Source organism: Gouania willdenowi, chromosome 20 (genome assembly GCF_900634775.1).
Source record: "Gouania willdenowi chromosome 20, fGouWil2.1, whole genome shotgun sequence".
Lineage (NCBI taxonomy): Eukaryota > Metazoa > Chordata > Actinopteri > Blenniiformes > Gobiesocidae > Gouania > Gouania willdenowi.
The window spans coordinates 20,804,326-20,828,046 of record NC_041063.1 but is presented as its reverse complement, the minus strand read 5'-3'; the positions used below and the strand labels follow the sequence as shown (position 1 = coordinate 20,828,046).

The following is a 23,721-nucleotide window of genomic DNA, read 5'->3' as shown; positions in this document are numbered from 1 at the left end:
ACAAAGAACAAATAGTTTTGTGTTCATCTCAATTGTTGTTTTATGTATTTTTTTGTCATTTTGTATATTTTTGTTGCCCCTTGTGTGTGTCTTTGGAGTCATCTTATGTATTTTTGTTGTTGTTTTGTGTATTTTTGTGGGTTTGTGAGTTACGAGTCATTTTGTGTACTTTTGTTGTCATTTAGTGTGTATATTTGTTGTCATTTTTTGTGTTTGGAGTCATTTTTGTGAATTTCTGTTGTCGTTTTGTAATTTCTTTCTGATTATTTTTGTTTTTCTGGTCGTTATTTTGTGTATTTTTGCTCTTTAGTGTATTTAAGTTGTTCTTTTGTGTATTTTTGTTGTCATTTTGTTTTTTCCAAACAAGTTTTTTGTATTTTTTTTTATCATTTCATATATTTTTGTTTTCATTTTTTGTGTTTGGAATCATTTTTGTGCATTTTTCCTGTCATTTTGTATTTTTTTTTGTTGTTTTGTGTTTTACGAGACATTTTGTTTATTTTTGTTGTCATTTTGTGTTTTCCTGTTTTCATTTGGTAGAATTTTTTGTTATTTTTCTGTATTTTGGAATCATGTTGTGTGTGTTTGGAGTCATTATGTGTATTTTTCTTCTCCTGTAATTCTGTTCATAAGGATTTTTTTTTTACTGGTTGTCTGGGCTGAGGTTTTCCTAAAGCTACCATGAAAACATGAGATTTCCCCACTATTGTTCCGTTTCAATGGTCACTGCAGCGGTAAACAACAGGATAATATTCCAGCGCTGCTGTAAAGGCTGTGCCTGTATGCTAGACTGTATCCCTGAGGTTTGCAGCAGTGTAAAAGCCCAGTGAATAATCCAGCCTTGGGTTTAATCAGTGTGAAAGAACAAGCCCATACTCACCACTGAGTATGACAGTAAAATACCCACTTCAGACTTATATCATTGGAAGTATAGGGAGAAAACCTACTGGTCTTTTTCGAGTTGTTGAAAAGCAATAGCAACAAAAGACCACACTGGAAAAAAAACAAAAAAACATTCAGGCTAACACTGAATGTATGGAACAGACCAGTACGTTTAATTACAGTTTTTTTTTAGTTTTTTAAAGGCCGACCATGTAATCAGGATATTTGTGTGACTCGCTGTAATTCCTGCAGCATCTTGCTCTTCAGTTTGGGATCAGTTTGATTTAAACCTCGTTTTTTGCTCAAATCAAAATTAGTGTCATGTGTTAAACTGTTTACTTGTGAAATTTCATGCCAACAATTACCGTCTCGATCATTGTCTAATCCTCTGCTAATCCGTGTAGTGTGCGCTGCCTGTCAACGATGTACATGAGCAGATTTAGATTCACGCAATGTATTCAGAATTTATGGTAATCGGTGATAGATAGGAGCTGCCTCGCTAATTTGAAGTGTACAGAACACAACTGCTCTGCATATCATGCAACTCTGTTGGATTTATACCACAAACACTGAGTAGAAAACACGTACACATTATTGTTTTGCTCAAAATGAAGAAATGACAACATAAAGCTGAATAACATAATTTGTTACTCATTTGTGGGAAAAATGTAATTTTATCCTCAAACTCAGATAATACACCTATATATTTGGAGATTTTAACCAGCTTTCGCACGTCATATTCTCAACATGTTCTGATAACTTCACTATTTCCTTCATTTTATGTTGTTTTTATTTCATGCTGTTTTAATCTGCAGTTTTAGCGCTTAGTGGCGTGTCATCCACTTTCTTTTTACAGCATTATTCCTAAGAAGACCTAAGAAAACATTACGGGAGACGGATTTTAAAAATGGGACATGGGAAAAGTGACATTTCAGCTTTTTTCACTGATTAGAAGTTGTGTTAAAATGATGGTGGATGTTGATATTTTGCCTTTGCATGAAAACACCTGAAAGTGACTTTGAATCACAGCATAAACAAAACAAAACAAGAAGGAGTCAAATGAATCACTTTCTTCCTTGTCTGGTGAAGTAACTCAAGAAATCACAGTAAGAATGAAGTAAAAACATTTCTTAAAGAAACATTTATGCTTTGTCTATGTGACTCCACATCTCGAATGACCATTTTTAACACACCCAATGTTAGCGATGGCATCAAAAACAATCTCACGAGCTGAAATTTCAACCTTTGATATTTGTTTGCGAGTAATTTCTCCCATTTCTTGTGAAGATATATCTTTCATTTATCATCTTTGAGGCCTACACTGTCTTTATCTGATTAAAAGAAATGGACTGTGTTTGAAATCACATGCTAACGTATTACTCATACTAAGTTTCACGTCAAAATTAGTATCTGGTGTGTTCACATTAGGTAGTATGGAAAGATTGAGTATGCCAGAAATACCCAGATGTATACTATTATCAGGACATTTTTAAAGTATGCACACTACTCATACTCATCGAGCGGAACGTAAAATTGTCCTGGGACCGGCTTCAAGCTAAAAATCAAACATCCCCTTTTGTCTTCTTGTCTTTCATTCATTTTTTCGCACTTTTGTAAATAGGGCTCTTGTAGTAAATGGCAAAGAATATGGAATCTCCGAAAATGTCAGAATGAAATGTGTATACGCTAGGGGTGTGACGAGATCTCACGAGATTTCTCGTCGCATTAAAAATCTGTCTCACAAAATCTTTGTTTTTTTTGTGAGCTATCCAAACCTTTATGTGTGACCTGTGGGGGCAGTAATGTGCCTTTGCTATGTCTAACCTGCCAGAACCTAAAGCAGGAGAAGGAAAAGAAGAAGAGAAGGAGTACGTTTTAGTTTAAATTTGTGGAAGAAGTTTATTAATAGGAACATGGCTGTGTAGTTTCAGCATATGTTATATTAATGACATGCTTGGTCAGGCTCTGTTGGCACTATTTGTATTCTGTATTGACCGAGTAGAACTTTGACTTGGCTTTGCACATAATATTGTTTGCACTTGAAAAAAAGAAAGAAATATATCATTTTATTTATTTCATTTTATCTTTTAGAGATTTTAGTTTCAATTTGTGGAAGAATAATTGTGTTAAAAGCTCATGCTTGCATCATGCATGTAAAGCGTTATAATGAGACATTTCAAAATGCATGTGCAACTAAGTTAAATAAAAGTCTGTTGGTCCAGTCATGTATTTCGTCATTGTAGTTTTCTTAAAATCTCATCTCTTTCTCATAAACCCAATATCATGTGTCGTCTCGTCCTCGAGTGTATCGTCACACCCCTAATATACGTGAGTTTCACAGATCAAATGACCACATAATCTCCTCGTGACTCAATCATGGTTAAATGACAGAAGGTGGATGGAAGCAATAGAACCGTCGGATGACTTTAACCTCATCAAACCAGTGTGATTTACATGAATGGAACACTTTGAGTAATCCCTACATCACAGTTGGTCAAACATGTCGACCACTACACGCTTTTTATTGCATCTGCAGCCACTCATTCCTACTTGGAAAGCTTACAGATACAGTAATAGAGGTTCTCAAACTCCTGGGGTTCTAGAGCTGTAGCTTGAGGGAAAAACAAACTATTGTCATGTGGTATCATTAAAAAGTGTATAATTACATACTGTATGGGGACCAAATCACCAATAAAACAAACATATTCCAGTCATGCACTGCTGTATCACTGACAGGCCTGAGAGGATACACATTGACTGAAGACGACGTCCAATGGAACAGCAAATAACAGCTTGAGAAGAAACAATGGCATCTGTTAAAGGTCTCAGTGAACAAGAGGCTTTCATTGGGCTCCCAGTCCATTCAGAACACAAAGGTCTTGGCAGTGTCCTGCTCTCCGTGATGAGATACCCCTGCAGCACAGTCCAAACACTGCACACATGGCTCTGTGGGAGCTGTCAAACCTCAATGATCTGGATCACGTGATCACACGGCCCTCAGGGTCCAACAGTATCATCACTTTTATGGCGGAGGGCAGGCCGATTTGCTCCGTGCTACAATTTGCACAACATGCATGGAGCGACCAATCAGAGCCGTGGTGTCATGTCAGACAGGGCACAGGGGGATTGATGACGCCAGCATCTCAGAGCACTCAATGCCTCTCAGCAGCGCTGCAGCCATGATTAATGGGAGGACACTCAACATGCTCATGGAATGAATTCCTTGGAGGCTGATTTCCATCACCAATGTTTAGAAAACGCACAGCAATGTTGAATGTTCACTAGGGTGTGACCATACTTTCATTTCCAAAAAAGAGGACACTTCGGTCGACCTCAGCATACTCAAAGTACATGACGTTTTCTTAAATCTACCTTGTAACGGCAAAATACAACGTAATAAATAAATAAGTTGTGATTGTCAACAAGGTTTAAAAAAATATTTCTGTCTTTATAACAATGACTCAAGTCAATCACCTTTATTATGCATGTTAACAATCTGTCTTTGATAGATTTTAAGAAGGTTTATATGATATATTTCAATCATTGAAACAATGGGAAACATCTTGTCCTAAACATTAAATATACACTTCAAATAATAACTATTATATGGTCTCTTGGACTTTGGTCCACTTTTTCTATTCCTCGTGTCTGACAATTTTGTCAAAACAAAGCGGCATCTTTAATGATTCCGTCAGGGGTGAGTAACCATGTTGGCTGAAAAGAGCAACTCATCATTAGCTTTCAGAAACTGGTGGAATTTCTTAGATAGAGCAAATATTAGTAGAGTTACGGTCTTTTAAATTAGAAAGTGTCTATTCGTATGGAAAAAGTCATAAAACAACCACAAAAATACAAAGAATGATAAGAAAATACACAGAATATATTAAAAACAAATGAAAACAAATACGCACAAACTTCTTTGTTCTTCATTGTGTTAATGCACAGATTGGTCACATGGATGTTGATATCATGACCTTCAGATTAGAGAAACACATTTTTGTGGCTGTTATGCTTCCTGAACGTAACCATAGAAAAGAAACAGAAGACCATAAACCTTTATGCAGGTGCACATTAAAGTAGTTCCTGCTTTAACTGAGCAGTCAGAGCTGCTCCTACGCAGTAGGTTGGAGGTTAGCTGGTGTGTTAAGCCAGTTTTGATCACGGTGAGGGTTTTGTCACTCGTCGTCTCCGAGTGGATCAATATCTGAAAGCGGATGACTTGCAGTGGCATGACAACATGACAGAAGCCTATTTGACTCCATGGCTCTTTTATGCACATCACACGGCCACGTCACACTCCATCACATCAAATAGAGCCATCACAGGCAGGTTAACATGTGCTGGGTGCAGCTGGGAATGGCTCGCATGGTTTCTCAACATGTGGGTCAAAAATCTGTTGTTAGTGAACCACAGACGTTTGCTTATGCCGAAAAATAACACATCTTGCGCTTTTATTTTTTAAGTGGTATTAACGCAGGATTATGCAATGTATTCACTATAAAGTACTATTGAAACAAAATTGCACATCTCTGATATAAACATATGTAATGCTCACAACACATTTACTTTTGTGTGGATTGTCAAATTTTATAAAGCAACTGAGGGACCTAATTTCCACAATGGTAGCGTCAGTTATAAGATGTTATAAAATACAGTAGTCACTCGTTTATTGCGGGGGTTACGTTCTAAAATTAACCCGCAATAGGCGAAATCTACGAAGTAGTTAGCTTTATTTTTTACAATTATTATACATGTTTTAAGGCTGTAAAACCCCTCACCACACACTTTATACACTTTTTTCAGACAAAAATTAACATTTCTCTTTTGTTTAAACACTCTCAAAGTTCAAACCTTCGTAGATTTTAAAACATAAACCTGTTTTCAAACATACAGCACTTGAGAGTCACGCTGCTAGTGATCAGACATTGATGCTGAACACAATCAGAGTCTATGTTGACGATGATATCACATCAACGCAGACACTGGTGTGTTCACCCATTCAACCATGGAGTAGAAGCTGTGTGTGACCACCTGGAGCTGTATGAGGAGGCGTTTATAACCGGGACTGGACTAGGAAGGATTTGGTGTGAGGATAGCATTAGCCGTTAATCACACCAGCTTTTTTCACTGGTGGTTTATGTTTATGAGAAGAGAAAAATGAGCACAGCTCCTCACTTCAGCAGGCAGTGGAACTCATTGGATGTGGCGCTGGTGGGTAAACGCAACATTAGCCAATCAGGACGCAGAACACAATGCATGTTCATACACTGTAAAAAATGCATCCAAAATTGCACTGTAAAAAAAATCCATGGAACACAGAGGGCGTGAAAAGTGAACCGTGATTTAATAAATGAACCCCGTGAGTAACCCGCACGGTAAAGATCCTGCTGTAAAATCTTCATACGTCATTAATCACAGTGTACTTTATAACGGAGCTACAACGGATATAAATACAACATTTTGCCTTGAATGAAAACTAAAGCCACCTCAATCCACTTTTCAGATAATAACTGTTCACTTACCGGTTATGAAATGTAGAGAGCACACGTAGGAAGGGGATGTTTTTGGAGACCACTTTTTACCCATTTCCATCCCATCCAGACTCCAGCATTTTCAGCTGTCCTATGAAGGAAAGCCAGCGTTTTTGTCATATATTTTTCTTTTGGGATGATATAAAAAAATTATCTCTATATTATTTTTTACATTGGACAAACAGTCAAACACACAATCGCTGATCTTTGTTAGGCAGAAACATCACAACTTAGACTGAAGCCCAAATTCCCGAATTTGTTGTGACCAAGTATCATTTCAATCTGTTTCCAACCAGGTACAAGAATCATATTCTCGTCCCGATACGTCTTGGAAGAAATTTCTGGTACTTTCGGTTTTGACAGTAAATGACTCATAGTGATCGAGGTCAGGTCAGATAAAAAAAAAAAAAAAACACTCTTTCCCACCACTAGTTGCCACTGTGACACAAAGCTTGAGGACGAGCAGTACGTACCAGTGGAAAAAAACAAATAGCGATGTCATACGATATTACATTTTATGGCAAATATAAGCCGATAACATTCCCCATCTCTACTTTTAAGGTAATCACAAGAAAAATACATATGTTTTTTTTTTAAGTTTATTTTCTGATATTAGTTTCATTATTTATTCCAAGTTTTTAGATGATGACCACCATCATCACATTTTTTATTTAATGTTTACACTACAATAAATCATCACTATAGGACCAGTGATAGTGACACATCAAAGCATTGGATGTTCACGTCTACAATTCTCCATTATAATAGAAGGTTTGTATCATGACGTAACCTAGCAGCACAATGACATGGTTAGGTTTGGTATCAAAACTCAACACAATGAATGAATTAATGCAGGCAGGCATAAAGAAGCCTGAACCAGCAAAAGAAATGATAACAAAAGGCTCTTTTAATCCACCAACCCTGTCCTATTTTTAACGCCAACATGTTGGGAACAGATGCTGCATGCATGTTGGCTGTATTCTCGTCATTGTTCAACACGGTGTGTTACACAGAGACCCATTCGAGTCACTGCTAAGCCACTTTTTTAAATTCCTGCCTTACGTTGGGCTGCCGACATCATGTGTGTATAATCTTCACAGGCCCACGTCTTCACCGCTGCCCACCTATAGCCAGCACATTGTTAAGAAGAACTAAATCCAGTGGAAAGCATGACCATGGCACAATAACAGGCACATTTATTTACGTCAGGCTGCTGAGCAGAACAAGGGATCACATGTACACAAGAGGAGCCCCACGCACACTGAACTCTGTGTTTAAATAGTTCCTTTTCATTAAAGCAGCAACACTACGAGCCTTACTGGATGGATTTGATGTATTTATGTTTTATAGCTTAGTTGCAGGCACTAGTCTGAGCCCTATACTGTGAGAAACACAATTAATCCATATTAGACCTGGAATGGCCCACTTTCATCACAGCAGGGCCACAAAAATGTGATTGTCTGATCTGAGGGCCACATTAAGACCAAAATATGTATTTTTTGTTTATCTGATACAGGGAAAAGCCTAATCATTATTTCAATTTATATTTTATTGGTCAATATTAGTGTAATTTGAATATTATTTAAGAAAATCTAAGGATCATAATTTGTGCGACCGCAGAAAAGGCTGAAGACAATGACTTCAAGACACAAAAGGACAACAAAAACACACCAAAACACAAGGTACATAATAATAATAAATACACAAAATGATTGTAACGACACCCAAAACACCAAAGAACCATACAAAATGACTTCAAATACATAGAAAACATTGACAAAATGACATGAACATACACAAGTTGACAACAAAAATACACAAAATGATTCTAAAAACATACAAAAACCTAAATACACTAAATGACCGAAGACATACAAGTTTCAACACAAACAGTAATTGTCAAAAAACGCTAAGGGCCTATACTACGAAGCTAGATAATTATATCCTGGATTTGTCTCCGTTAGCGGGCTTCACCTAAACAAACATTGTTCGTCAGACAGAAGCTGTCCTACAAATCTCGATTACAACTCGATAAGTTAAGCGTGTTGATTTCAGCCTGGATACGGGCATGTTCTTGTGACAGAGATGCAGATTACAGCGTAAGACCAATCACATTCACAGAGAACTTTGGACAGCAACTTACGTCACTATTGAGGAATAATTATTCAAAAATATGAAGAATAAAATCCACAATTCAGACCAAAAACAACACTGTTGGCTGCAGTAAAAGCAGCAAGTAATTAATGCAGGAATTGTTGTGTTAATACTTAAATTAGTGAGAATATAAACAGAGAATAAACAGATACTCTGTTCAGTTTTACTTTCTCTTTTACCTTGTCTGTGGCTCTAATGCTGCATTCATACGCTCAGCCTACATCATAAGGTGGAATATATTTATATTTTATATTATCTTACTTGGACTGAGGCTCTTTGCAGCACCACAGAATACATGAATTAATTGATTAATTAATGAATTAATTTTTTTAGTTTTTGGTGTGAAAGCGTTCGACACATGCAGGCTTTACAAGCTGACAGACCCTATGTTTCCTATAGGATGTCATTGGTAAATTAAAGGATTGCATATACAGTACGTCTAAATATTCTCTCTCCTGTCCCTCAATGATCCTCCTTTTATTGGACAGGTAGATTTCTAAGAGAACTGATTTGTCAAGAGGCGGTGCATTCATACTCGCTCAGATCCTAGCCAGAACAAAACCTGGAGCCGACCAGGTAAGGTGTTCAGCCTAAGTTACCATGGTGATATAGCCCTGTAAAGGCAGGCATACACTGTGCAGTTTTTAGCTCATTTTGATTTGATTTTTCACTCGTGCGTCTATTTTTGGGATTGACCCGAGTCTCGGCTAAATCGTGTGTCATGCATCGTGTAGTATACTGTACATGGTGTAGTATACATGGGGTCACAAGAAGCACGACTTGCTCCCGATCAGCAATTGTATGGTTGTAAAAACAATCAAACCTGTTTGAAATCCTGGTCGCTCCTCATGAGGGTGTCACTGTTGAAGCAGTGTGCAAGACCGTCTTACCTCAAACTCTAACACTGCGCATGCGCGAACACCGTAGGACCACTGTAGGTCATTAATGACTAACGGACCGTACTGCCCACGTCTGCTCAGCCAGTTCCTGGTCCATCACATTGGCGTATTTTCTTTTTTAAAGCACTTTTTACTGAGATTCGCAAGTGTTGATCTACTTCCGGGTTCTTCTTCTCTTCGACGTGTCATGTATGGACATACAGTGTAAGCAGTCAGGTTTTGTCTGTCCGTATAGTGTCAGTTGCACAAGTACAACGATTGAAAAAAATCGCAGTGTCTGCCTGCCTTAAGACATTAGCCAGCTTCGTAGTATAGCACAGTGGTTCCCAACCAGGGGTACGTGTACCCCTAGGGATACTTGAACACATTGCAGGGGTTACTTGGGAACTTTGATGAATCCATTTCCAACATTCTGAGTCATTTTTAAGCCTATTTCAGACACTGTATATGCTTTTCCAACATCTTTTCAAACCGTTGACAATCATTGGCATTAATGGAATAAACAATATTGTGTCCTTAATATCCTACTAAATTGTTACATGTTTTGCACATTACTAAAAATTGAGGTCAATATATTCTGATATACAACAATTGAATTGCACAAAATTGACATTTAGTGTGCGTTAAACGTACAGGTTGACATTTTCAAGTTGTAGGAGATTCTTAGCATAGGCCCTAATGACAACAAATAAATATAAAAACAAAAAAACACAATTTGACAACAAAAATGATAAAAGCATGCCAAAATATCTCTACAAAAACACACAAAATGACTACAAAATAAACAACAAAAACACAATGTTATTAAAAAGCACCATATAGAAAATAGTTTAGGTTCTCGGTGAACAGGCAATTTATTTATGGATGTCAAACATGCTAATACTGTGAGCTTGTGTCTCAGCTTCAGTTTGTGTTGTCATTCTTTGAAAAATCAGGCTGCATCATCTGTCGCTTGTTGCTTTCCCTGGAGGAGCCAAAGGGGATTGTGATGCCATCAGTCTGTGTTGCACACACACACACACACACACACACACACACACACACACACACACACACACACACACACACACACACACACACACACACACACACACACACACACACACACACACACACACACACACACACACACACACACACACACACACACAGAGTGAATTACATGGACACAAAGAGACGTGCACACCCTCACGCCTCTGCCGTGCACACAAAGCCAACAGGGGATAGTCATCACATCAGCAGTGAGGTGGTAAATCGCCCTTCAGAAGCCTTCCTCAGGGGAGTCAGCAGTTCAGCGCTTATTGAACCACTATCTGATTACTAAAGGGCTCCTCAGTTAGAAATCAACCTGCAACATGTGTGTGCATGTTGGTGACGCCCGAGCTTTGGGACTAAATGCCATTAAAGAGCGAGAGAGGCAGTCACGTGTCAGCCTGTTTATTACAGTCCTTATTTTAGTCAGAGGAAGAGGCATCTCTTTCTCTCGCTCTGTGTGTGTGTGTGTGTGCGTGTGTGTGTGTGTGTAGATCTCAAAGCTTTAGACTGAAGTGGTTTCAAAGCACAGGTGAGTGGAAAGCTGCAAAGAACCGCCGAGCACCAGCCGAGAGCTGCGAGAGAAAACGAGCACTTGAATTTAAAAAAAACTTTAAAAAGTGCATTTCACGTGGCGGCGACAGCACGGCGTCCATTTCTGTTGCAACTGTAGAGTTTTTAACAAGTTGCAAAAGTCATTATCTTCACCTCGCGAGCAAAAACAAATTGTGAATAAAACATTATCCTTGAATAGGTCTGCTTCTCTTCAAGGTCTAAAGACACTTCCTTGCTGAGGTTTGTTTGGCCTTTTCCCAGTTCACCCTAACAATGACCTCCCCATAGTTTACAGAGAAGTGGCCTCATTGTGTTAAAGTAGAAGAAGAAATGGACTCGACCTTGGCCTCGTCCAGCTTCTCTGGGGGGAAATGTGCTCGCAACGTAAACTGTGACGGTCTAAAGTGTTGCTGTGCTCGAGTTGGAGAAATGTAGTTTCAGCAGTTTGAAGGTTGTGAAAAGTTCTGCTGGAACGTGATTCATATGTTCCATAGTGTCGGACACGTGATCAGGCAGGTGGACATAATGTTATGGCCCTTCAGTAAAAATTGGTGGAACTAATTGTGTGTGTGTTTTTTTTAATCCAAGTCATTTATTAAATATTTGCCATCTCAAAAATGTAAAAAACAATGACGAAGAATACAATCCGGCCTAATATATAAAGCCTAAACCATGTTTCAAAATCAAGGCCTGTGGGCCAAATTCGGCCATTTAGAGCATCAAATTCGGCCCGGAAAGTAAAAATAATAGAAAAAACATGAAACATTTTGTTAATGACCAACTAATTTAGTTTTAGAATACTCAATCCACAATATTTGCAAAGTTCAGTTATTCAGTTCATATTTCACATGACAGCAGTCATTTTTAATCTCAAATTGTTGAAAGAATTCTCAAGGTTTCCAAAATCTGGAGCATTTTCCTCAAATTATTCCACAAAATTTTGCGCTGGGTGCTCGGCTCCTTGGGGTTTCCTCAGATGTGTGTGTGGGGGGCGGTGGCTGCCTCTCTTGGGGGTCGCTCGGCCGTGGGGGGGTGGACCGGGGCTCCCTGGCCCCCGCTCTTTCTGCTGGCCTGGCTGCATCTGCGGTCCCGGGGCAGTTCCTGGGTTTGCGGTAGTGGTTTTTGCACATATACTGGTCTACGATGCACTGGCACGCCTTTTGATGTGTGATAGAACTCATACTGGGCTGGGCTTAACTTTAGTCACGTTAATCCCAAATACCTGCTTTAGGTATTACCACTCACTCATTCCCCCTGTCCACAGCCACCACCATTACAGCTAAGCTTCACACTTGCCACTATACTGGGTTGATTACACAACATAATAAGCACAACATGTTCTGCAACTTTACATCTCACCCTCACTGTAAAATAATCTATTTCTCCCCACCCTTTCTATTTCCTACCTTGAGTCTCCCCCCCCCACCCACCTAGGTGTAACACTGCTCTCCCTTTTTAAATCGTCCCTATAATAAAAGATTTATTACCCTTCCTTAGGGAGAGCTGGTGATAGTCACAATTAAGCAATAAAATAAATCAATTTATTTTATTGCAATAACAAAACATGCATTGCTGTCTCATAATGATTGCACTTATTGTAGTGTTGACCTTTGACAGCATGTGCAGACAAGGTAAAAAAAAAAAAAAAGAGAAAAAAAGTAATCTATGCAACCTCGCTTGCACTGTCCAGTATTCAGGTATTTATGTCACAGTCATGAAACATTCACATGTTAAAATGTTTATACTTTATGTCAGTGGTATCTTCTGTGTGCGGCAAACCAGTGCAGAAACGTGCGTTCATTCTTCTCCATTTTGATACTAATTATTGCTCTTTTTCACAGAATTCTGCTTTTTTTTCTATTTTGTTTTATTCACTCTTCAGCCCTTTGTTTACTATCTCTCTCTATTGGACGTTAATATGTATGTTACCCTTTTAATGTGTCATCCTAAGTTGCTTCCTCAGGAGACAAACTGTCAAATGTTCTTTTCTCTGCTCATTTATATTTACATTACACTTCAAATTAAATCATTCTCTTTACTTCCGTGCAGTTAAAACATTTATACGGCTTCATGACAAATCCTAATCAGATCCACTTTCTTGTATTTTCTTCAGGGAATGCAGTTTTTAGAGTAAAAAAAACTAAATCTTCTCTATTTTTATATTTATTGTATGAGTTGCTTCAGCTCACACTGACTTTACATTCATTGATTCAGTTAATTTTTAAACAGGAGTGCATGATGTTCTATTTGATGATGAGGTGCCTTGGAAGTAAGTATATACTATATTAAGGAGCAATTGGACACTATGTCCAAAAGGTTTTTAAAAAGTAGGAAATACCTGAGTGTTTCTGTAATTTTAAAGATCTGGCCTAGATTCTTTATTATCAGACGATCAACATTTTGAAAATACAGCCACATAAGTAGAGATGCAAAAGGGTGGACAATTTACAGTAAATTTTCAATGGAACTCTGCAAGCTCTGGAATTTTGTGAATATTCAAAGTTATAAACTTTTCATAAAAAATATTTATTGGAATTAACCGAAAATTGGGAGTCACTTTGAATAATGTTATCAAATTAATAATATCTATTCAAGAATAATACAATTAAAAAACAACGGTTTAACTCCATTTACAAAATTAAAGGAATTTTCAAAGTTGGGAACTTTCCATGGAAATCAACAGGAATTAACGGGAAATGTTCAAAATTATTATGTTTTAGCATCATCTAAAACTTCAGCATCAGTTCTTTAAGATTACTTCCGGTTAATTCTAATGAATCATTCCCATCAAAGGTTAATATTTTTGAAAATATTCCCAACATTTCTGAGCATAAATACTGTGGCTATTTTTCGTCCCGGTGGAACCTCATAGGTAAACCCGTATGCAGATGATGTTCTTGTATTTTATGACTAACTCGTGCATACATTTTTCTACTTGAAGGACATTCCTACCAATGTTTAAGGTTCTTAATTTTAGTTCAGGGGCTTTATACAAAGCCGCTTCATCTAAAGTAGGCAGCAGATTATAGATAAGAAAAAGAGCAATTTCAATATTATTGTGCACTAATTTGCAATTCTATGTATAAATGATATGTAAAGTATAAGACACCGACAATATCCAAGCAATAATTGACAGTCTTTGCAGGATCTATACTTAAATTAACTTAATTTTGTGACTAACATTAATTTAGGAAAATTTGGTGGATTAATTTGAGGAAAATTGCAGGATTTTAAAAAATGAAGACTTCTTTCAACAGATTTTAGATTAAAAATGACTGCCATCGCGTGAATTAAGCATGTGGGAAAACGGTCTACCAGGAAGTTTATTATTATTTGCCCCAAAGTATATAGTCCTCTTAAAGATGTACTTTTTTGATTTAACAAGAAATAAAAAGGGTTGAAAGGGACCAAAAATGGTGGAAAAGGTGGTGAAATGGGATTTTAAACGCCACAGAAATATGTTAAAAGTTGCCAATTAGAGTGGCCAAAAATTGTACAGAAAAAGTGGTAAAAAGGGTTCAAAGTGTCAACATTGGCTTAAAAATGGCAGAAAAAAGAAGGAACAATTACTTAAAACTGGTAAACAATGGGCATGATACATCATGAATGTAATCAAATTGGCAAAAATGAGCATGAATTGTGGTGAAAAGAGGTAAAAGTGACAATAATGGGACAACATATGCAATATTAGGTGGGAAAAGCGGTGGAAAGGGTTTAAAAGTGCCGAAAATGTCTTGCAAGTGGACAAGAAATTTTATGGAGAAGTGGCAGAAATGTGAGTTATGTAGCAAAAATGCATTAAAAGGAGCAAAAATATGGCAAGAAAAAGTGATGAAAATAGGTTAAAATATGGCCAAATATGGCCAAATCCACCCCTAAAGGACTGGATTTGGTCCCCAGGCTTTTAATTTGGCGCATTTTTCCCCGTTTGTTTATTATAAGCAGTAAAGTAAGGGTGGATCAATCCTCAGGTGAGTTTATCCTTTTTTATATCGAGGCTTTAAGAGGCAACATCCTTTAATACATCACTGACTGCAAGCAACAACGCAGCAATAAAAACAGGACGCTGAGCCCAATGATGGCAAAACAAAACTAATTACAGTGACAAGTGTTGCAGGCGCCAGGTCTGTCAAAAGAGGGGGAGGATCCTACATCTCCCAAAGGCAGGACCCTCAGGGACAACTGACGGATACTCTAATTTCCTATTTCAGCGAGGAGCTCCAAGGTGGCCGTGGGACGAAGCACGCCAGACAAATTGTCGGCGACGTTTTTTTGATTGAGGAAATCATGAACGTTGTGCAAGCAGGCCAAATTGGATTGAGCTGAAAGATACAGTCACCTGAACGACGCCGGGGCCATGGACTGGTGTAATTAATGAGCAGCTCTGCTAATTACTCTCGAGCAGACACAGAAAGAAATGAAAAAAGCCACCAAGGTCAGGTGGTCGCTTCCACACAGTGAGTCATTGCACAGAAGCATTTACTCATCCTCTAAATTAAAGATATGAATAACTCCGATGGTTTAAAATGCAGATGAATGTGCATGAAAAGTTTTACAAGGAAAACTTCAGCAAAGAACTTTATTAACATTTTAACATTTACATTCTAAATCAGTGTTTTTCGAACTTTTTTTGGGCCAAGGTGCATCTTGGAAAAAAAAAAAATCCCAAGGCTGCACACCACCAAGTGAAAATGTTAAAAAATTAAACTTATATTAACAATATACAGTCATTATTAAAGGAAATAAACACAATGAAAAAAGTTTTGAAGATCTTTCATATTTTTTCTTTTGAATAAAAAGTGCAATTAACATTCTGCAGTCTGTTTTATAAGCCCGTAGTTCCCAACCTTTCTTGTCTTGTGTACCCCTTGAGCCTTTTTGTCAAATCATGAGTACCCCCCTCACTCATACATGTTCACCATTCTCCAAAAGTAGAACATAACGCAACTGAACAAGTAGTTTTATTTCATCTTCTTAAATTGAACAATTCATTTCCAGCCTTTATCTTCATATTTAACTCAAATTAAAACATAAAATTATGTTGCCTTCAAGGCATTAAAAATGATAAATATAAGAAATAATATTATGGTAAACGTTTGTATTAATAATACTAATATATTATGATTATATTGTTATTAAAGAAAATTAAAAGAGTTGAAATTAGAAAAAAATAAAAACAACAATATAAATAAATACAAAACAAATAATTTTCCTGTCTGTGTTATATATAACCTATGACATTGACTACAAAAGGAGCTTCTTTGCATATGTCCCCTTTAAACAGGCATTTAAACTTTAAAAACAAGTCATAGCGCACGTACCATTTTATTGACAGACATGAAATGACTGAGAATATTTTTTATTATCTTGGAAACAAATTCTTAATTTTTCCACATACCCCCTTCAATGTGCTCACATACGACTAGGGGTACGTGTACCCCATGTTTGAGAAACACAGTTATAAGCAGGAGAAAGTAAAAATGACAGAGAAACCATGAATCATTGCTTAAATTAAACTCAATATTTGCAAAGGCTCACTGTTTGCCTGGTGCTTATATTGCATGATTGCAGTCATTTTTAATATTAAACTGTTGAAAAAGGTCTACTCTCGCTTTCAGCACCGAAAGACCTAAAGCCGACCCTGATCAGGAACATGTGTAGAAATGGGAGGAGATAATCTAACTCCTGTGTACTGACTGGACAGGGAGTGAAGAAACAGAAGAATTCATTCCCAGCGGCCAAAGAAATGATGAAAAGTAAAGATATGAAGTGACAAATGACTTGATGATCCGAGACATGCTTTTGAGAAAATAAATGTATAGAGTATATGAGAGACTAGTCACTTTGGGACGTCTGATTAGTGATGGCTCAACCGCTGGGGATAGACTCCTCCTCACTTTTGAAATATGGACTGAGAAATCTGTGAAAGCAACATTTTGTTCAAACAGAAATATTGCATTTCTTTATAGGAGTCGTCAATTATTCAGTCACCCCGTAGCAGAAACTTCAGCGTGTGCATTGATGGAAATCTCATATCTGTATCACATCCATCAGGCCTTGAGGGAGGTTAGTGAAACTGGGGAGATGAGAACATGCAACGCCCTTTCACCTAACAAACCAAAATGAAGACAGTGTGTTGTGGCTCCATAGACACTCGTTTTTATTGACGAACATGTAGTTGTTGTAACCGTGTTTATTTTTATTGCTTCTTTCTTAGTATTGACACAAAATAACCCTCATCTGCAAACCTTTAATAAAATATCCTGTCTGCTATAGTCTATTTGGTTCTTACAACAAGCCCTGAAAACTTTCAGCATGTATCTAATATAAAAGGAGAAAACTGGGAATTTAAAGTCAATAAATGTTAAATGTAGTGTCAAATAGCCGCATATGACAGCTGAACAGCTGTTCCCCGAAAATGATTTCTATACATTATATTTACAGTTGGATAGGCACCAGCAGATCCCCACGACCCTGAAATAGGACAAAGAAGGTCTGAAAATGGATGGATGAATATTTACAGTTGGCAGAACCAATACATCTTAATTTAGTAACACTTAGCACCTTAGCTTAGTGCCAGTGTTGAAAACGTATCTCTTTGGTTTTCCTCTTTATTAACGTTTCTGTGGTGCTTCTCTCCACATTTCCTTTACCATAATTTCCATATACGAGTACAGTGCCCGTCGGAAGTATGTATTCATGTGGGAGCTTAAGTAGAGTTGTCAATTATGGCCAAATGAGTATTTGTTTGAAGGTTAGATGTACAAAGAGGTGTACATACTCTGTACTCTGTAGTGTTATAAAAGGGTTTATTATGTGAGGGTGTAAAGTAAAATAGCGTGTGTGATTTCCCTGGTTTAATTCTAAGGGACATGCGCATGATAAACTGATAAAGTTTGTACCAATGTGGTGTTTTAGGTAGAATCTGATAAAATACACAAATTCATACAAATAAAACTTTTTATTTAGGATTTAAGATTTCTTAGTGCAGGGGTGCTTATCATCCAAGGTTAGTAATTAATATAAAAACAGATGTAACTTAGCAAGCAGACTGAGAATAACTTCATCTATAAATCTTGTGTGTGGCTCACACTTCCAGAGGAAACGTTTGTGTGCGTGTGTGTGTGTGTGTGTGTGATATATTATGGTTAGTGCGCAGATGCACCCGTGTGTGTATGTGTGTGACTCGTTACCTGCCCATCTCGCCTTCATTGGCCCCGCGCACGCGCATCAGCCGCGCCCATGCACCCACTCAGTGACTCACATCAGGCGTGTGTCTCACACCCAATGCATGAGACTTGAGAGCTTTGCTAGTATAACAGTGTGAGTGCGGCTGCTTCCCCCCTCTCCGGTCTAACCCACTAACCGGCGTTGAGTCCGCGGTGATTTCAAAATAAAATGAAAATAAACATTTTGAAACATAATCACCAAGTAAGTCCAAAATTATGGATGCACACACTTGGGGTGTGTGCAAGCTGTTAAAGTTTCAGCTTCATGAGACACCCCATCAAGGAGATATTCGTTTCACACACACGCACACACCCATACACAGAACTTCCTTGATTTATTAGAAAGATTACTATAGACAACACAAGGATGTGTACTGGAGCTACTTTTCAAGTGCCTGGAGTAGAGATGGGCGATATTATTGACCAACCAATGTTATCGGGCTGATATCTGACATTAAAAAAGTAATGTTGGTTTCACCGATAATGTTTTTTTTTTTAGAAAACATTAATAATGTGGCACTTTTATCCGTTACTGAAGTTGAATATGTATATCGGATATCGGCAAAAAGCTAATATCAAGCATTCCTAGTCAGGAGCGAGACCGAACATCTTGGGACTGGAGACATAGAGGATATTATAGTGATTTCCAGAATCCAAATTCTTTGCGTGATGGCAGGACTTTTAGGACTTCGCTACCAGAAGGATATTAAAACTACTTTAAAGTGTTTTTTTTTTTTTTTTTTTTTTAATAAATGTGCACATCTTTTGTTTGTTGGTAATACATAAATCACATTTCATGTTGTAAAAATCACGAGTACTACGAAGGGTGAATAATTGTGCCACTACTGTAATCCCTATTTGACATATTTTAAATTGTGCTGGGACTTTAACGCGTTAATGGCGATGAATTAACAGAAAAATAACGCACTGTAAAAAAATAACGCAGGTATTCACTTTTTTTTTTCTCACTCCAAACAGTGTGGAACCTCTCTCATTGAACAGGTTCCTGGTATACCCATAATACTGATGCACAGACTACAAAACAAGAAACCGGAGAACCAGGGGGCTGTTCTTCGTGAGCTTTAATTTTACTTTAGATAAAAACACCGGATGGAAAACCAAAGCTCAGTTGTGTGCAAATTGTGCGAGAAAAAGTTTGCCAATCACTGGAGCTCCTAATTTAGAGTAATTGAGATTAATTAATTACAAAGTCTCGAATCTATTAGATACATTTTTCTAATCGAGTCCCACTGCTAGTTTTAAATTAAATTCTGCATAGCCAATATTTGGTTTAATATGCATTTTAAAGGCTATTGGTTCTTATTTTGGTCTTTTTCTATATATAAACTTTCTATCAGCCTGGATCAGCTATTTATTTGTGGTTCACGATTGATCCTGGGAGCATCATTTGAGCAGATGATGTTTCATTATTTAGCTGAGGTGCTAATCTGAAATAATGGGATGCTGTTGACAGCAGCTCCTCTGAGCTATGCTGTCAAAGCCATGAGCTCAGTAACAAACGCCCTCTCAGGTGCTATTACACGCCATACCAATAGCCGTTATCTCTTCAAACGTCTTATCATCACCCAACAGCTCTAGCGTGGAATATACGCCTCTGGGGTAAAAAAATGGACCCATTGCAGACGAGCGTCTTATTATCAAGTGAAATCACTGCCGCCCACTCGGTGAGCAGAAGGTGTCTGTTTGGAATGTGGAAGAAACATCTATCTTCGCCGAGTGGCGTTTTAAGTGAGCTGCTTGGTTTTCTCCGATATGTGCATGTGACTAATGCAAAGGGAGGAAAGAAAAGGCATAGTTAGAAATCTATCTTTTATGGTACTGTAAATGAGGATTACAGAAAGTGACAAAACTTGTAGATCCTCCACACCAAGCAGAAAGTGAATATTAAACATCTGCATGTCAATATCATGTATTTAGTGATTGTAAATAGTAAAGATTGAAGACGTTTCTGGCTATAGGCAGACAATGCAAATGCATACAGTAGTTGTTTAATTCTTGCTTTTGATTTTTTATTTATTTATTTTTTGAACACTCCATATCTCTTTTATTAATTGATTAATAGAGGATTCTTGAATTGCTTGAGTGGCTCATTTTAGCATTTTGAATTTTAAAGAGAGGTTTTAATGACTGTAGCTTGTTTAGCTGGTAAAGTGTAGCAGTTCATATTTCATAATAAAAAAACATTTTATTTGAAAACCAGTACATTTCAGGTCACTTTACAATGCATAGTATAAATAAAAAGTTCAGCTAAAACCAATCCAACTTTATTTGTTAAGCACTTAGTGCTGTACAGACAAAAATAAAACACATAGCAGCTCGCATGAGATAAAAAAAATACATTTGAAATACAAAACAAATTAAAAAGATTAAATATATATATATAAATAAAGACGTCAAGGAACGTAGTAATATAAATTAAGAAAAATAAAAGAAATAAAATCACAGAGACAGGCCAGTGGTGATCAGGTGGGAAATGCTGCTGTAAAGTGAGTTTTGAGTCTGGCTTTGAATTGTGAATATACCAGTTCATGGAGAAATTCATGTATAAGGATTCTATTTGTGAAGTTTGCAAAACTGAGACCCCCGAAAGAAACAGCATTTTGCACCCAAAAATCTGGAAAGGGCGGTGGTGAAGATCATTGGCTGATTGGACTTGCAATAAATGGTAATAAATAATTGTACAGAATGTATGCACCTATCATATTTGTATTTATTTTAATCTCTATTAGCTGTAACAAATACAGCTACTCTTCCTGGAAGGTGCAGACGTATTATTTGTCTTTTTCTGGATTTTCTTTACAAATTCTACTTACGTAATGATAGAAACAAATTGATAAGCAAAAAAACACTAAAACTGTAGTTAAGGCGTGTATATTCTGTAAAAGTAAGTAAAAATTACAAATAGACACATGTACAGTAGTAATCCAACATTTGTTTTCTGGTGGGATCAAAGTTGGTGCATTTACACACAGTATACATAAATCATGTGGATCAGTGCTCCTGATCATTTTCACGTTAAATGTACGTTCCCATTAATAACCATACAGTAGGTCCAAATGTATGGGCAGCCCCATTTTTATTGAAACATAAAATACATAATCTGGATCCGATCCAGATAAAACTTAGTGTAGTAGAGGAACCAACTTGATATAACTGTCAAAATTCATAAACGTCGGTCAAATAAGAACCGAGTTTTTGAAATTTCGCCAATGATGAGAGATGAGGATTTTTGGATTTTAGAAACTGATTCAGAATCAGTATAGTGATCAAGATCCCCTCCAAAATTGATTTGGATTCTGCCATGGCTTAAGGTCTTTCTTTGGGTAAAAACTTTGTCAAAAACTCTTTAATACCTTTGACATAATCCTGCTGAGAGTCAAACAAACACCAGTGAAAATATGACCTCCTTGGCTGAGGTAAATAAGCAGTTTTCATTATTCCATTGTATAGAATTGTGCACCTGTTCTTCATCTTTAACGAGATAAATTGAAATCTTCATAAAAACTGCAGATTTTTTGACAAAAGCAGTCCAAAGTAATAAAAAATCCCATGACAACCACTTGCCCTTCAAAGAGCAGAAAAGCACTGTGTTCTCTTCCTTACTTTGACTAAACCACATGCGCCTCAGCCATCCGTGACCCCGTTGCTACTTTAACCACTAAAGAAACAAATGTCAGAGGCTTTAGAGCTCAACGGGAGTGTGGCCCATCTCAGGGAGACGCTACAGTATGTGGTTTAGTTGTTATTCTGACATCGATTGTTAATTGTTTTCAATGGCACTCTGTGTGACACTAATTGAGGGCTTCGGAGAGCTTTATCAGAGCAATCAGCGGTTGTCTTTGTCCCATGGCGTGTTCGCTGTTCGAACATTACAATGCATGGCAAGCCAACTGATGGACAGCTGAATGAAGTGTGCCAATGGGACTTCCCACAGAGATGCCCACGCGCAAAAACCTGAGGCGTTTTATTTGTCCTTTTGATTTACTGAGAAAAATCTGCAATAATAAGGAAAATATACATGTGTACATTGTTCTAACCCTAACATTTCAGATCAATGCCGGGAAGATGGAGCTAATCAATCGGGTAACTATTGAAACCTTTAATGGGAAAAATATGACAAACAATAGTGGAAAGGGGCAAAAATGTGGAACAAAAAGAGGCTAAATGTAGGGAGAAAAGAAAAGAAAATGTAACAAAGGACAAAAATTTGATACAAGTGTCAAAAAGAACTTGCGAAAAATGGACAAAAAAACTAGTAAAAAAAATTATATTTATTTGCAAAAGGTAGCTAAAGTCTGAAAAAAGTGTCAGAACTTTTTAAAAAGGGGCAACTATTGGACAACGGAAGTTGCAAAATGGGCAAAGGAAATAAGTAAAAAGGGGTTAAAAAATTTCGCCATTTTAAGGTTTTCTGGGGAAATAATTAAAATTAAGACGTAAAGAGCCAAATGTTGAGTATCATAGACTTAATCTCCTTTTTTAAAAATCACAATTTTTCGATTTAGTTTTGTTTAAGACGGTGTTAGTAATTCACAAAGCTGTGCACTACGAACTACCAAACAATCTACAAAACTGTTCAAAACAAGAAACAATGGTTAGAATTTAAGGGGAGAAATTCACTTTATTCGTCGAAAAGTCCACACAACTTCAAAAACCTTGTGCACTTCTGTTTGTAGTACAAAACTATGGAACAAACTTGATTATAGTAACGTTGTAAAAACTCAGTGATATTTAAAAAACAATACAAACTAATAGTAGATGATTCAATTCATTAATAATTGTTTGTTTTTCGTTGTATAGTGATGAGAACATATGTATTCCATGTTCTGTTTTTATTGTTTTGATGTTGATTCTGTCATGAAATTTGAGACATAGAATAAAAAAAAAAAAGAAAGAATGCATGATGACGATTTCAAAAATGTATCCAATGTGCCTTTCGTTTCACAAATGCACTTGACACTTCACTTTCTGTAGCCACACTAAAAAGGATCACACGCTTCAGAAATATGAAGCAAAGCTCCCAATCACATGGGTCACAACCTTTCACAAGCCTGGCTGTCGTTCACTTGATCTATGGTTTCACGTGTAAAAGGTCTGAATGCTAACCTTTCACTATGACAGGACCGAAGGGAGAATCATGACAGACTGAAGATGGTCTGGTGCTGCTTATTCTGCTTAAGGACACAGAACATCAGCAGGAGAAGGTTTAGTATCCACATGACACATGGAAAAGAACTGCAGAAGGGAGGCTTTTCTTTTTTCTCCAATGTCAGCAACACACACCTTCACACCTTGTAATGGTGGCAGAAAGCAGAGGACACCCACACCAACATGATGAGAACATGCAAACGTAGAAACAAGCCCAGGAATCAAACCTATAGTCCTTTTTTTTTTAAGTTACGGATATGATTTAGCAGG

General features: G+C 37.2%; 1 long non-coding RNA gene across 1 annotated transcript in view; it reads right to left on the bottom strand.

Moving 5' to 3' along the window:
• Positions 1-23,721, bottom strand: part of LOC114454339 (uncharacterized) — a 143,710-nt gene that overhangs the window by 18,738 nt on the left and 101,251 nt on the right. The window contains exon 3 of the long non-coding RNA XR_003672531.1: positions 6,405-6,504. This is a non-coding gene — a long non-coding RNA (uncharacterized LOC114454339). The remainder of the gene's footprint in view (positions 1-6,404; positions 6,505-23,721) is intronic.